Raw genomic sequence first — 15933 nt, forward strand, 5'->3', positions numbered from 1 at the left:
TAGATAATAGATAATAGATGTTTGAAGACAACAGATGTCCAAAGTGCCGCTTCATTGGAAGCATCTAGGAAGAATTATATGAGAATACCCTTAATTTATCGAAACTGTAGAATGAGATCTCCACTGTTAGGTTGACATCTTTCAACCTCACTTTCCCTAAATTTATCAATTCTATTTTTCAACAGGGATGTAATGCAATTATTACCTTATTTAAGATACCTTCAACTGCATATTCTGATAAATCAACATTCATTTCACTCAAATGATAACTTCAACTGCATCTTCAATCATGAACTATCTAAAGAAATGGATGAAATCATCCAAAAATACCCAAAATAAAACTAAGTAAACCATCCAATATTCTTGAGTACTCACCATTAATGTGATGACCAATATAAAATCAAACTAAGTAAACCATCCAATATTCTTAAGTACTCACCATTATTGTGATGACCAATATAAAATCAAACCCTAAAAGCATACAAATCATAATGAAATATGAAAGAAACAAACCAAAAAACTTGTTGGGCGATTAAAATTAAAAGGATATCATACGCAATATTCAGGTAATTAGAATGGCCATTTTTACCTTACTTGACAACAATAGCAAACAACATCAAACAATAATAGCAAACAACATCAAACAATAATAACAAACAACAATAGCAAACAACATCAAACTATAATAGCAAACAACATCAAACAACAAAAGCAAACAACATCAAACAATAATAGCAAATAATATCAAACAATAATAGCAAGTGACCAATCAATCAACCTCAAAATCATATAGAAGCGTAATGAAAATTAGATAAGTGAACATCAAAACTGAACAGGAAACCTGACCAAAAATTAACCAAACACCTGATGTTGAATCCACTGTAGATGTTGAATCCACTGTAGATGCTGAACTACTGCTGTTACAAACAGATAATACCTCGGGAACTGGAAATTTAAAAGGATCGGCTTCAAAGGCTTGAACAATCGGAAGATTCAAATCTCAAGCAAATGAAACCCTAATTTCAAAAGAATAATCGGTGAACATATTCACAGATCAATAATCAACAGATGTTGTACTGAAATCATCACAGTTAAGAAAAAAACAAACTACTTTCTGAACATATTCAAACATAGCAGTTCATGGCGGAAATCTAGCCGCACGTAAGCGAATCTCAACTTTGATGACAATCGATGAGAACAACCTTGGAACCATATGATGAGATTAGGAGTAGAAATTAAGGTTTAATTAGAAACTTTGTACTGAAATAAATGAAGATATAGGGCTTACCTGGTGACGCTTGGAATGATTCATGATGAGATGATTTGGTTTGATCTTTGATTCAGAAGGGAGAAGAATACAGGAGAAGGAGAAGGAGAAGAAGATTCAGATCTAGGGTTTTGAAAAGGAAAAAAGAAGACGGAAGGAGTATAAAAGGGACGGAAGTGTGGTACTGTTGGGTGGGAAAAGAGAATTGAGGATGCCCTAATTAAGTGACACGTGGCCCAAATCACTTTCATTTATTATATATAATAGATATCTTTATTAGATGATAAAAATAATATTTGTGTGCGCATTACATTCTTACATCTAATCGAATTTTAATAAAGGATTCTAAAGAATACCATATGTCATTATCTCCTTTAATTTAATAATAATTAGTGAAATATAATTAATATAATAAATATAATAATTAGTTCTATAATAAATATAATAATTAGTTCTACAATAATTATAATGGGTATCTAATATTATAACTAATAACCGTAATCATTTTTTAAAGATGTATTATGAATTATATTAATAATATTATTAACTAGAAGTTTGACCCGCGCGCGTTGCGCCGTGGCCAACGAAATTGACATGCTGTTGATCATATTCACATTTACAATGTGTTAAAGATGTTTTTGTCGTTTAAGTCTGTATTACCATCTTATATAAATAAGCTCAATACAATTAATGATATCATAATTACTACGTTACATGACATGTATCCATATAAATAACCTATCGTATTAAGCTCCCCCGCGCTGCGGTGGGGGCTAAAACCCTGACAAATAGCACCAATGCCACACTATAGCCAAAGACCACAAACATTGAAGTTGCGGCATTTTGACGTGGAAACATTAGACCGACATATAAAACATAGAAAATAATAACTAACTCGATTTAGGACTCATGCGTTGTGACGAACTTATTAAATGGGAAAAAATAGATGGCGTAAATGTAAGATTAAATATATTATGTTTAATATTTAATCTAGTGGCCATTATAATCATTTACGTTATATAGATCAAAATATATAATAACCTATTAAATAATTAGTTGGTAATTGTTGATGGACCATATTACCCTTATTAACTAATTAGGTTTCCTCTTGGGTGCTTATATAAGGAGACTTATGTGGAGGTTAAAAGGTTACACACTTAGACATAACCTAATAATCATAACATCACAATCGGCCTCTTCTCCATACCGAATCCCCTATTCGGTTTCATCATCACCATCATAAGTTAGAACCCTAAGGAGGAACCAGATCACATTGACAAGCATGTCGAACTCGATGGCATCATCTCTCACTGGATTCTCCTTTGCACTGTCTGCTGTAACAGGTATGTTTTCATGTTTTCCATTATGTTTAAACAGAACTGATCCAACATGTGGTATCAGAGCATATGTTGATTAGTCAGTTCTATTTTCGTATCCATCAATTCTGGGATAGAAATCTGGAAAACGGAATTTTGATAACTTAATAAACCTAACAGCCGGTTTCGAGTCATAAAGGTCCACTTGAGATCACTGTTTTCGGATAAAGATTAATTATATGTTCACTCGAAATCAACTGGGTTGTGTTAATGACCGAGATCTGTTTAGAAACTATTAAAATTCAGGTTTCGGGTTCCAGAATTTATGTTTTATTTTTAGGGTTCATCATATGTTCTTAGAAAATTCAAAAATTCCTTTATGTTTTGGAATATGATTCGGATTATTGAGAGTTTTTCCTGTTTTTGATCTGTTTTTGTCCTCTAAAGATTTTCGAAAACTGTTAAAAGATTAACATATTATAATTTTTGAAATATTTGATAAAATTAGATCATCACTAAACAGGAAACCAAATCTCAAAATCCCTAAGAATTCGAATTTTCAGTTATGCTTTTACATTAACAGCTGTAACAGGAGTTTTGAGATCAACTTTTAACGACCCAAGACCACAAGATCTCGACTCGAAATCATAAGTATTCTCAAATCTTTATAACTCGAGACAAAGATTTCGACTCGAGACCATAAGGTTTCGACTCGAGACCACTAATGTTTCGACTAAGGGCTTCAATCTTCACAACTCGAGACCATGGTTGCGACTCGAGATCTCATAAAACACAATAGTCGAGACCATGATTACGACTCGAGACACTGAGGTTGCGACTCGAGACCTTAATGAGTCGAGACTTGACTCGAGATCTCACTCGAGACCTCATAACTGAGTCGAGATCTCACTCGAAACCTCATTATTTTAGGCTGTTTAATGTGAACTAAGATTTCGCTCGGGGAGTTCGATTCGCGCTAACACGTGGTTTGCTATTAAATAATTGGTTTTTGTAAATACTTAGTTAATTAATCAGAATCAGATAATGCTTTACAAAACCAAAATGGCTTAACTTGAATGAGTTTTTGATGTGTCATTTCTGGCCAAAACTGATTTGATACATCAACTTATCATTCAAGTATTACGAAAGCTATGTTAAGTGTGCATCATAAACATGAATGTCTTAATATCTGGCCAAAGCTGATTTAATTCCTTCATAGATGGCATACTTAACGAGTGCATAACTAAAGTGATTGTTTCATTTCTGGCCAAAGCTGATTTATCACAACCACTTTGCACACATGCTTAAATGATTACACTTCTGGCCAAAGCTGATTTGTCTTCGTTTAAGTAGAATTTTAACTAAGTCTATTATTTTGATGTTAGTAATAGACAATATCACAGCTTCATAATGTAAAATGGTCATTATTTATGCCTGCCTTAGTTTAACATGCCCTTAGATCACATTAGGACTTCTTCCTTAGTATCATAACTTGCTCATCTTATTTCCACTATCAGCACCCAATTGCGGGATTCCACCTTTAACTGGTGATAACTTTGCTGCATGGAAGGATGCTCTCATGCTTACGCTTGGGCTGCTGGATTTCGATTATGCCTTAAGAGAGAATAAGCCAGCGGACCTTACTACTCAAAGTACTGCTGCTGAGCAGTTGACTCATGAAAAGTGGACTAGGTGTAACCGCATGTCTCTCATGTTTATGAAGCAGTCCATCAGCAATGCAATCAGAGGAGCTATTCCTGATTCTAAAGATGCTAAAACCTACTTGGCTTCTGTGGAGGCGCAATTCAAGGGGACATCTAAAGCACACGCTAGTACCCTTACCCTCAAACTTGTGACAACTAAGTATGATAGGAGGAGCGGCATTTGAGAGCACATCATGATGATGAATGACATGGCCAATAAGCTGAAGGGGCTGGAAATGGAAATCAGTGATGGTTTCCTCGTTCATTTCATCATTACTTCGCTTCCTTCGTCCTTTGAAGCATTCAAGATCAATTAAAACACTCAGAAGGACAAATGGACGATGAGTGAGTTGGTTGCTATGTGCGTACAGGAGGAAGAGCGTATGAGGATGGATCACACTACTGATGTTGCTAACTTCACCACCTCCAACTCTAAGAAAAGGAAGAACAATCATCAGAGGAAGGATGCTTCAAAAGTCCAAAGGCCTAATCCTAATACAAGTGCACCTTCCAGCTCTAAGAACTCCTTAGGTAGAATCCACTGCAAGTTCTGTAAAAAGGCAGGACACATGCAGAAGGAATGCCCTGACTTTAAGGAGTGGCTGACTAAGAAAGGTAACGATTATTTTATGATACTTGAGTCCTATAATTTAAATGTTCCTACTAATTCTTGGTGGTTTGATTCTGGTTCTATGGTTCATGTTACCAATTCAACTCAGGGATTCCTTACAATCCGGAAGCTGGAAAGAAACCAAAGAACGCTTAAGGTTGGAGATGATCGAGAATTAGAAGTGAAGGCCATTGGAACATTACAATTATTTATGAAAACTGGTTTATGTATTAAACTCTATGATACCTTATATGTTCCTGAGGTAACTCGGAACCTTGTATCAGGACCAAAGTTAGACATGGACGGATTTATTGTTTCCCATGGTCATCGCAAACTCTCTATCCTCTATGATTCTGTTCTTTATGGTACTGGTATTCTGGATGGTGGTCTCTATAGATTAGAACTAGATGATAATTTTTCCAAATCTTTGTTGTCATATAACATTAATGAATCACTCACAAAGATGAAAGAGAAACAAGACTTAGAAACTTCATCCATGTTGTGGCATCAACGTTTAGGCCACATCTCAAGAGAACGATTAAATCGTCTCGTAAAGGATGAAGTCTTACCTTCTCTCGATTTCTCTGATTTTGGAACATGTGTCAAATGTCTTAAAGGTAAAATGACATTAGCGAATAAGAAAGGTGCCACTAGGAGCTCTAATTTATTAGAACTCATTCACATTGACATTAGTGGTCCCTACTAAATCGCTGGCATAACAGGACATACTTCATTTATCACTTTTATTGATGATTATTCTCGTTACATGTACTTGTATCTAATTAAGGAAAAGTCTGAATCTCTTATAACTTTTAAAGATTATAAGGCTGAAGTTGAAAAGCAATTAGATCGTCAGACTAAAGTTGTGAGATCAGATAGAGGCGGTGAATATTATGGAAGACATACTGATGCGGGTCAAGCTCCTGGTCCATTTTATGAGTTTTGTAAGGGCCAGGGGATTATGAACCAATACACCATGCCTAGTACACCTCAGCAGAACGGTGTCGCTGAACGAAGAAACCGTACCCTTATGAACATGGTGCGCAGTATGTTAGCCAACACTAATTTACCATTATTCCTCTGGACTGAAGCGTTAAAAGCAGTTGTTCATATACTCAATAGAGTTCCTTCTAAGTCTGTCCCTAAAACTCCTTATGAACTTTGGACAGGAAGGAAACCGAGTCTTAAATATATGAAAGTATGGGGCTGCATTGCTGAAGCAAAACTTTACAATCCTTTCCTAAGGAAACTTGACCCTAAAACAGTTACCTGTTTCTTTATCGGGTATCCTGATAACTCAAAGGGTTACCGTTTCTATTGTCCTTCCCATGTCACCCGTATTGTTGAAACCAAGCGTGCTGCATTCCTGGAGGATTTCAAGGTCAGTGGGAGCAGTACTAACCCTTACGAAGGATTGCAAGAAGTACAAGACACGGGGGGAGAGATTCGTCACTTGTCATTACTCCGATTACTTCTCTTGTACCCAATGCAACTATTGTACCTGAAGTTACTGCACCAACTCCAAATTCACCTCCACAACTCATTATACCTCATGATGAAGGCACATCAAACGCTCAACACCAAGACAACGCTGAACCCGATAATCCACTTAGGAGGTCATCTAGAAAAAGAAGGCCTACTAATTGGGATGATTATGTTACCTACCCAACTGAAATGGATCCCGGAAAGCTCAATGATCCTATCTCTTACAATGAAGCCATAAGCAGTGATCAGTCTTCTGAATGGAATAAAGCAATGATTGATGAGCTTGAATCCATGAAGAAAAATGACGTTTGGGATTTGGTAGAATTACCCAACGGTGTCAAACCCGTAGGATGTAAATGGGTGTTCAAAACAAAACTGGATCCAAATGGGAACGTTGAACGCTACAAAGCGAGATTGGTTGCAAAGGGCTACACTCAGAAAGAGGGAATTGATTATCAAGAGAAGTTTTCACCTGTCTCTCGTAAAGATTCATTAAGGATCGTCATGGCCCTAGTAGCTCATTTTGATTTAGAGCTGCATCAGATGGACGTTAAAACCTTTTTCTAAATGGAAACTTGGACGAAGATGTTTACATGAAACAACCTGAAGGCTTTAAACCTGAAGGTTAGGAGCATCTAGTCTGTAAGTTGAAGAAATCCATTTACGGGTTAAAACAAGCATCACGTCAGTGGTACCTCAGGTTTGATGAAGTCATGAAGAAACAAGGTTTTATGAAGAATCAAGTGGATCAATGCACCTACCTCAAGATGAGTGGGAGCAACTTTACTATACTTGTCCTTTACGTAGATGATATTCTATTGGCAAGTAATAGTTTAGACATGTTGCATGAGTCGAAGCGGTTACTCTCGCATAACTTCGACATGAAGGATCTCGGAGATGCTTCTTACGTCATTGGCATCGAAATTCACCGAGATAGACACAAAGGGATCTTAGGATTGTCTCAAAAGGCTTACATAGATCGTGTCCTTACACGTTACAACATGCAACAGTGCAAACCCTCCGTCGCTCCAGTAGTTAAAGGAGATGTTTTCGGTTCATTCCAGTGTCCGACAACAGAGGTTGAGAATGAGCAAATGAGCCAGATACCTTATGCGTCAGTAGTCGGGAGCCTGATGTATGCTCAAGTTTGTACTCGCCCAGATATCGCTTATATTGCTGGAATGCTAGGCCGTTATCAGACTAATCCTGGCCTAGATCACTGGAAAGCAGCTAAGAAGGTACTTCGATATCTGCAAGGGACGAAAGACTATAAACTGACTTATAGAAGAAGTGATCATTTAGAAGTGGTGGGCTATTCTGATTCTGACTTTGCCAAATGCAAAGATGACAAGAAATCCACTTCGGGCTATATCTTTATGTTAGCAGGCGGCCCTATCTCTTGGAAGAGTCATAAACAACAGTTGACCACAACTTCCACAATGATGGCAGAATACATTGTTGTTTATAATGCAACCTGTCATGGAATATTGCTTAGAAATTTGATCACTGGACTCAAAATTGTCAATTCCATTTCTAGACCATTGAAGCTTTATTGTGATAACTCAGCTGCCGTTAGTTTCTCGAACAGTAATAGTTCGACTGGAGCTGGTTTATATCTCGATACAAAATATCTGTTCGTACGTGAACGAGTTGAGGAAAATAATCTTTTTATCGAGTATATAAGTACTAAAGATATGATTGCGGATCCGATGACTAAAGGTCTCCCTCCTAAGGTTTACGAAGAACATGTTCGGAATATGGGATTTAGTAAAGACCTTGTTTAGCATATTGTACTAGCTTATGTTTTATGATTAATGAAATTTCCTCAGTTTGATTTTGTATGTCTCTTAGAATATGTTCAACCGGTATAATGGCATATAGACAAATAAAGTTACAAATCCAACAAAGGGCTTATGCGTATTTTGATTATGACGATTAGGTTTTAAATTAAGGCTGACTAATGGGGTCCTGAGTCGCATAATAATTCAACGGCTGTATTTCTCTGCTATAGTACTTGTTTAAGGCTAAAATGAGTGTTAACTCCTGATCAGACTTATCTAATACTCATAGTAAATGATTACTCGGCTAAGTGGGAGAATGTAAGATTAAATATATTATGTTTAATATTTAATCTAGTAGCCATTATAATCATTTACATTATACAGATCAAAATATATATTAACCTATTAAATAATTAGTTGGTAATTGTTGATGGACCATATTACCCTTATTAACTAATTAGGTTTCCTCTTGGGTGCTTATATAAGGAGACTTATGTGGAGGTTAAAAGGTTACACACTTAGACATAACCTAATAATCATAACATCACAATCGGCCTCTTCTCAATACCGAATCCCCTATTCGGTTTCATCATCACCATCATAAGTTAGCACCCTAAGGAGGAACCAGATCACGTTGACAAGCATGTCGAACTCGATGGCATCATCTCTCACTGGATTCTCCTCAGCACTGTCTGCTGTAACATGTATGTTTTCATGTTTTCCATTATGTTTAAACAGAACTGATCCAACATCACACTGAACCACACACGTACGTTGCCCCATGTTAACTCGCAAAATTTAGAACGAAGCGTATAACAAAATGTAAAATCGTTGAACCACACACACATTGTGCTGTGTTAAGTCGCAAAATTTATATCTAAACATAAAACGAAAAATTTTGCAAAATATGAAAAACATAGGGGATTAAAGTTGAAAGTAAAAATGTTGTGAAGTTAAATTGGAAAAACTAAAAACTTTTGGGTTAAAACTACAAAATTTATCCCTCGTAGTAACTCGGGTGGTCCGGGTAATGGGGTAACACCAACTCACCTAATAGGGATGGCAAGTGAATCGGACGGGTATACCCGAAACCCGACACAAATGAGATGGGTATACCTGATACCCGACAGGTATTAGGCCGGGTATGAGATCAGTTTTAAAAGATTTTGCAGGTATGGGTCGGGTATGAGATTAGGTGATACTCGACCCGATTACCCGAAACCACATACCCGAACTATATACCCGATCATATACCCTGATTTTTTAATTTATATTTCTATTTTCCATTAACACTTGTTTATTAGTGGGTTTTATTTTAGTATGTTCATGTGTGAAAAAAATAAATTTTCTTTTAGTATATGTATTTGATAATATTATTTATATTGTGTATGTTGTGAAGTATATTCATATAAGTGTATAAGTATTATAAAATTATTACTGTCTGTTAATAGAATAACTTGAATGAATAGTGGTAGCCAGCCTGACAACATTCATTGGACCGCATAGGTGGTTCTATGGTGGCATCTCATGTTTATGACACGTTTCATCTTACACATGTTTTCCCCCTCTTCACCTCCACACCACTGATTGTTGATATCAAACACCAGAACATAGAGACAGAGGGTTTGCTACAGAGAGAGAGTGAGAGAAAGAGGGGGGGAGGGGGAGAGACAAATTAAAGAAGAGAGAGAGAGGGGGGGGGGAGACATATTAGAGACGACATGGGAGCGAGAGTCGGAGTACGCTGCCGACACGTTGCCTAAGAAGTCCGAGTATCGGACCCATGAGACTTTATTGATTACGTTAATTAGACTCGATTACTTATCTACTGACTCGACTTAATTGTTTTGTTGATTGGGGGGGTTTTCTAACGAACTACTAAATTAACTAAATAAACTAGAATGGACTAGACACACGAACTAAAAATTTCGATGTAATCAAATGATGAGAAGACACATTACCTAGGTCTGGATCCTACACTTACAAGACATGTTCTATCGGTTTTGAAATTAATGTGGAAACCGGGATATTAAGATGCTAAACTTAAAGGATAACCGAACAGGACTCTCGACCCTTCTAGAGAAGACACCTATGGCAACCTATTAAGCTGTTCTAATACTGGTTTATAGGACTCCCTCACATGCTATCCTACTCTAATAATAAAGTACCATCTAGACAATCTACCTCACAACGCGAAAGTCGCAGGTAACTACGGATTCCTTATCAGACTCGATAAGCAAGTAGTGAAAGGGAAACTAGGTAGATCTTTTCACGAAGCCTCTAATCCTAGCAATCTAACACTAAAAACAGATCGACAATCTCTCACCTCAAAACTATTGAGATTGGTAGAATACTTAACCCTATTCAAATTAAAATTATACCCCTATGGATCACTACGTCTAGCAAAACATCCATAGTAAAAAAAAAACACACGGTAAATGACCTAGCATGCAACTATTATTTTATCGACATTCAACTAGCAACATGAGGGATAATAATTATTCAATAAAAAAGATTAAATACTCATATATGAAAGATCATAAAAAAATATCTTTACTTGAATATTAAAATCCATAAAATAAAAGTTTCAAACAGATAAAATAAATGTCAAACATAACGTGTATTCATCTACCCTAGGCAGTGAAGAAGTTTAGCCAATAACCATAGTCAAGAAAAAGAAACAAATCTGGAATAAATAACAATTATAATCATGAGTTCGAATAACATAAAGCTATTAAAAGGGTAAATTACACTTTTCGTCCTTTATGTTTGTATCGGATTGCAATGGATAACCTTTAACTTCAATAATTACAGTCACAATCCTTTTTTTTGCTAAAACTATTACACCCTAGGTCGTTTGACACTAACTTGGTTAAAATTTTCAGTTAAGTCATATCTCATAAGGATAGTTTAGTCTTTTTATCAATTTAATTAAAAATAGTTTAGTACCAAAAAAAAAAACAAAAAAAACATAATACTAAAATATACATTTTAAACCCAAATCTGAGATCTCTCAATCAACTATCTCTCTCCTCTCTAAACTCATTCTTCCCCAACCAAATCTACATCCCTGTTTTTTTTTTTTTTTTTTTTTTGCAATCTGAAATCCTAACCAGAGCACAGCATCCCTGCATAGAAAACCACCATTCTTCTTATCACTCCCAAAACACACACATTTAAGGTTTCAACCTTCAAACCAATGGACCACCAGAGTAATGGTGGTTTACGGCAACAACGCGAAGGCGGCGGATCCCAAACAAGTTTCACCTTCGCCGATCTGTTCTTATGATTTCCCTCATTCAGTTTGATGGTTGACCTTCAAATATGGGTAAGTATATCCCATATCTGTAACAGATCGAGACAGTGGTGGTGGCTTTCGGACTGTCGGAGATGGTGGTTGTCGAAGGTGGTTTCCGGTGATGATGGTGTTCTATTGTTTGTTTTAGGCTTCATAGAACTGCTAAAACTTGCGTTCAAATTGACGGCAGGACTGGCGATGGGGTTGCACATATAGTGGAGATTTCTGGGTGTCCAAGGAGTGAGGGAGTGTTTAGAGTGACTGATGGCCAGAGTGGTTGTGGCTTTAGGTGGTGGTCGACGGCAGGACTGGTGGTGGTGAGAATCTTAGGTTACAGGTTTGATAGAGAGAGTTGAGAGTGTACATTTTGGTTTATAAAATAAACTAGGTTATCACCCGCGAACTTCGCGGGTAGGAAAATTTACTTTATATTAATCAAACTATGTCAGAAAGTTGTTTTATAATTGTTTTGAATTGAAAGTTGTAGTCATTAGGGTTGCGAACAAACTTGTTTTATAATTGTTTTGAATTGAAAGTTGTAGTCGTTAGGGTTGCGAGTAAGGTCAGAAACTTTGGGCAAGAACCGGAGCCAGAAATTTGCCTCACTGAAAGACCCACGACAAAAAAAAAAACTTTTATTTATTACAGATTATTAGAACTTTATTAATATTTTGTCCGTTCTTTATTATAACACTTAACATGTACAAAAAATAAAAAAATAAAAAAACTATAATGAATTCTCCAAGGCTTTAACACCACCATTGTCACTAACCTTTGAAACACACAAACACAATATCTTTTGATATGCACAATCACATTGTTTGAGTACCACACATATAGGCCAAACAGGTTGAAAGTTGACTCTAGTGTAATCCAAATTTCAAATGCATAGTTTTCAAATGTATTTATTATTGTTATAATATTATTTACGTAACTATATTTGACCTATTAATTATTATTTACAAAACATACTAAAAGTGGTTTTTGAAACTTTAAAAGTTAAACATATGAGGTAAAATCTTACTTCATAATAATAGATTGTCAATTTGTAAACAAAATTATTACCTCAAAATTATAAAATAAATCTATCTATGGAGTATGCATTGGTAAACATACACGACATTCTCAAAATTACAGAGACAAATTTCAATAGTTTGTTTGATTTACAAAATATTTTATAAATTGATATTAACAAACGGGAAAAAATAAAGATAAAATATAAATTATTAATGTTTAGTTTATTAACAAATTCGAAACCTTAAATTTTTACCTACTTTGATTTTAAAAATATAAGAAAGTACTCACGGTTACGTTATTGATGGTTTTAAATTCAATTTGTTTGTTTTTAAAAATAAATTAATTTGAAAATTCAAATTGTTTGTGTAAAAAAATATTCATGTGTCTTTATTGATCAAATAAAACATTGTATCCAAATTACTTGTTTTTGTATAATAAAACATAAATGATATTAGTTTGTATTGATACAAAACATGATCACAACATCAAACGAAATTTGATCCATTATACGAAACACCTAGTAAAATGGAAACGTATAATAAAACATAAATGATATTAGTTTGTATTGATACATGAAAAAGAGATTGTGTATTACTTAAGAATTTTGCAAAATACCTGGTTGAAGAAACCAAAGAATAGAATGAAAGTTGATATGTAATGGAGATGTATGTTGTAATTTATATAAAATGATATTATAAATGGAATGTTCTTTTATGATGGGAAATTTAATAAGATACATTTTTAAATGTTAGACTTAATAAGATACCTTTTTAGGTTTTAACAACACCAAAATGAACAGATTTGACAACATGGGCTTCAAGATCTTGACTAAGCATGTACGAACACATGTCCTTCGCATAATCATCCCAAAGAGTTAAATCAACCTCAACATCTCTAAAAAAAGAATATAGGTAATTAATTTCAGATTAACAAAATTAGGTAATATTTATAAAATATAAAGGAAAAAAATAATGTAAATTGTATTACTCGAGATCTTGAAGCTTAAGATTGAGGCATTTTCAAATGCAGATTAAATTTTCAGACCCGCGAAGTTCGCGGGTGAATTTGAGTACTGGTTTGATGATTAAAGACTGAAAGCTCGAAAATTTTATTTCCAACCATTGAAAAGACAAAGATAGATCGCCTGTCTAAGGCAAGATCGTTTACCATCTCAGAACATCTATGAGTAAAAACACAGTTGTCAGTTAATCCGTCCATCTTAACGTTCCAAAATCTATCTCCTAAATAAAGAGTTGATTGACCACCTTTGAAAATTTTCCCATAAAATTGCCTCCAAAATTCATCAGCCATGACCTGCATAGGCAGTGATAATTAAAAATTAATTTAAAAACCAATATACAGAAAGAAAACATTATTCATCATACTGATTGTATAATATACTACTTACAATAACGTCTTCGTCAGGTGTGATTTTGGATATAAAGCAGTATTGATGAACAAATGATTTAAACACCATTAGAAAGAATGATGATTGTCCAAATGACTGAAACATAAGATAGTTATTTTTTCTTATACAACTATCCCGAACAACTTTGGTGAAGCCATCAGCAAGAACAGGGCCAACATCAGTTTTTTTTAGTCTTACAAACCATAACTTGTTGCCATCAACAATCTTAACTGAATCTTTGTAAGGTGGTTGGTCTCCCCAAATCATAAATCATTGAAGCAAAGTCATTAGGTATTTGCTATGAGTTTAAAACAAAATAAAAAGAAAAAAGACAAACATCAGTTTACTAAAAATATGATTAGTATTTAGAATACTAATAACCGTACCAAAAATATCAGGTCATCTTCCTCAATAAGCTTTAAAAATGAAGGACTGTTGTTCATGGGATCCATATCTGAAAATGAAATATGAAGGTGTTTTACAAAATTAAACGGTAAAGTATTTATAGAAACACGATCAATATTTCTCAATAAGCTTTAAAACTTATCTCAATAGTTTTGTTATTACCGATTCACCCACTATTGTTGGTAGGGTAGCCAATGCAGATGCAGCCTGTATTCTTATCTTGAAAATAGAAGAATTACTGAGCGAAGTAAAAGAATACAAAAAACTGAAGGAGCCCTATGCAGAGCAAAGTAAACACAAAATCCAAACACCTATTAGTTCATCAAAGCACTTATTCTGCAATCCAAATAAAAAAACTCAGTAAAATAAGTTTAAAATATACCTTCACATTATGTTTTATATCCAAGTCAAAACACAAAATAATACATTGAAAGAAATTATAAAGCAAGAGAATTCAAGTAATAGAAATATAGAATTTTGATGTTAATTACCTTAGCGCCATCCCCTGTAAGCGGAAGAGAATAATCAATTAACAAAGAAACCTTCTTATATCACTCCATCAATTCTGTCACAATAAGGTTGCAAAATCATACGGTATTTCCTATGAATCGAAAGAAAAAACATATAAGCTTAAAATTTAATTTTAATGATTTAAAACATATATGTAACAACCAATAAATATTTTTAATATGATTGTTGAATAATTTGAATCTAATTAGCTATATAGAAATCAATAATTGTTGATTAAAGTTTATTAAAAATTAGGATAATTAACAATTATAAAAAATGAATATAGTCAACTTCTATTTTAGGTAACTTTATTTAAAAATAAGTCAAATATAATTTAAATTTAAAATTACTACAATATGTTGGAAGATTTAATCAAAATTATATATAGAATTTTAAATTTTAAACCACTAACATGTCTTTGTACATTGAACCCACCTAAAAAGGAAATCCAATTAATGTTATTAACTCAAAATCGTTTACTTTCATAATATCCTCCAATTCAAAATTTTGAATTTTAAATCAAGTTATTATCTATCATCTAAATAAGGAATTTATCAGCCAAATAATCTTGCAAAATCATACGGTATTTCCAATGAATCGAAACAAAAAACACATAAGCTTAAAATTTAATTTTAATGATTTAAAACATATATGTAACAACCAATAAATATTTTTCATATGATTGTTGAATAATTTGAATCTAATTAGCTATATAGAAACCAATAATTGTTGATTAAAGTTTATTAAAAATTAGGATAATTAGCAATTATAAAAAATGAATGTAGTCAACTTCTATTTCAGGTAACTTTATTTAAAAATAAATCAAATATAATTTAAATTTAAAATTACTATAATATGTTGGAAGAATTTAATCAAAATTATATATAAAACTCTAAATTTTAAACCATTAACATGTCTAGGTTAGGGCTGGCAATCACAACCCAAACTATCATTTACGGGTAGATATGGGTCAAAATTTTATGCCTTTGGGTTACTTTGGGTAAGTAAAAAGTGAAGGACGGGTCAAAATGGATAGCTGACAAATTCTTGCTTTGGAGGAGCGGGTCAGCATGGGTCAAGGAATGTGACCAAACGGGTCAGAACGGGTCGAGGCAGGTGAAGTTCGGGTTCTC

At 34.2% G+C, this 15933-nt stretch overlaps 2 long non-coding RNA genes across 2 annotated transcripts; both read right to left on the bottom strand.

The window, feature by feature from the left end:
- Positions 1-210: 210 nt before the first annotated feature.
- On the bottom strand, positions 211-1383 carry LOC110938432. The gene is made up of 3 exons (XR_002591391.2): positions 1289-1383; positions 865-1016; positions 211-298 (listed from the first exon to the last, which is right to left on the bottom strand). It is a non-coding gene; the product is annotated as an uncharacterized LOC110938432 (long non-coding RNA).
- A 12087-nt stretch (positions 1384-13470) lies between these two features.
- On the bottom strand, positions 13471-14974 carry LOC110938433. The gene is made up of 5 exons (XR_002591392.2): positions 14782-14974; positions 14453-14626; positions 14272-14339; positions 13886-14183; positions 13471-13791 (listed from the first exon to the last, which is right to left on the bottom strand). It is a non-coding gene; the product is annotated as an uncharacterized LOC110938433 (long non-coding RNA).
- Positions 14975-15933: the final 959 nt, after the last annotated feature.

Source organism: Helianthus annuus, chromosome 7 (genome assembly GCF_002127325.2).
Source record: "Helianthus annuus cultivar XRQ/B chromosome 7, HanXRQr2.0-SUNRISE, whole genome shotgun sequence".
NCBI classification, from domain to species: domain Eukaryota; kingdom Viridiplantae; phylum Streptophyta; class Magnoliopsida; order Asterales; family Asteraceae; genus Helianthus; species Helianthus annuus.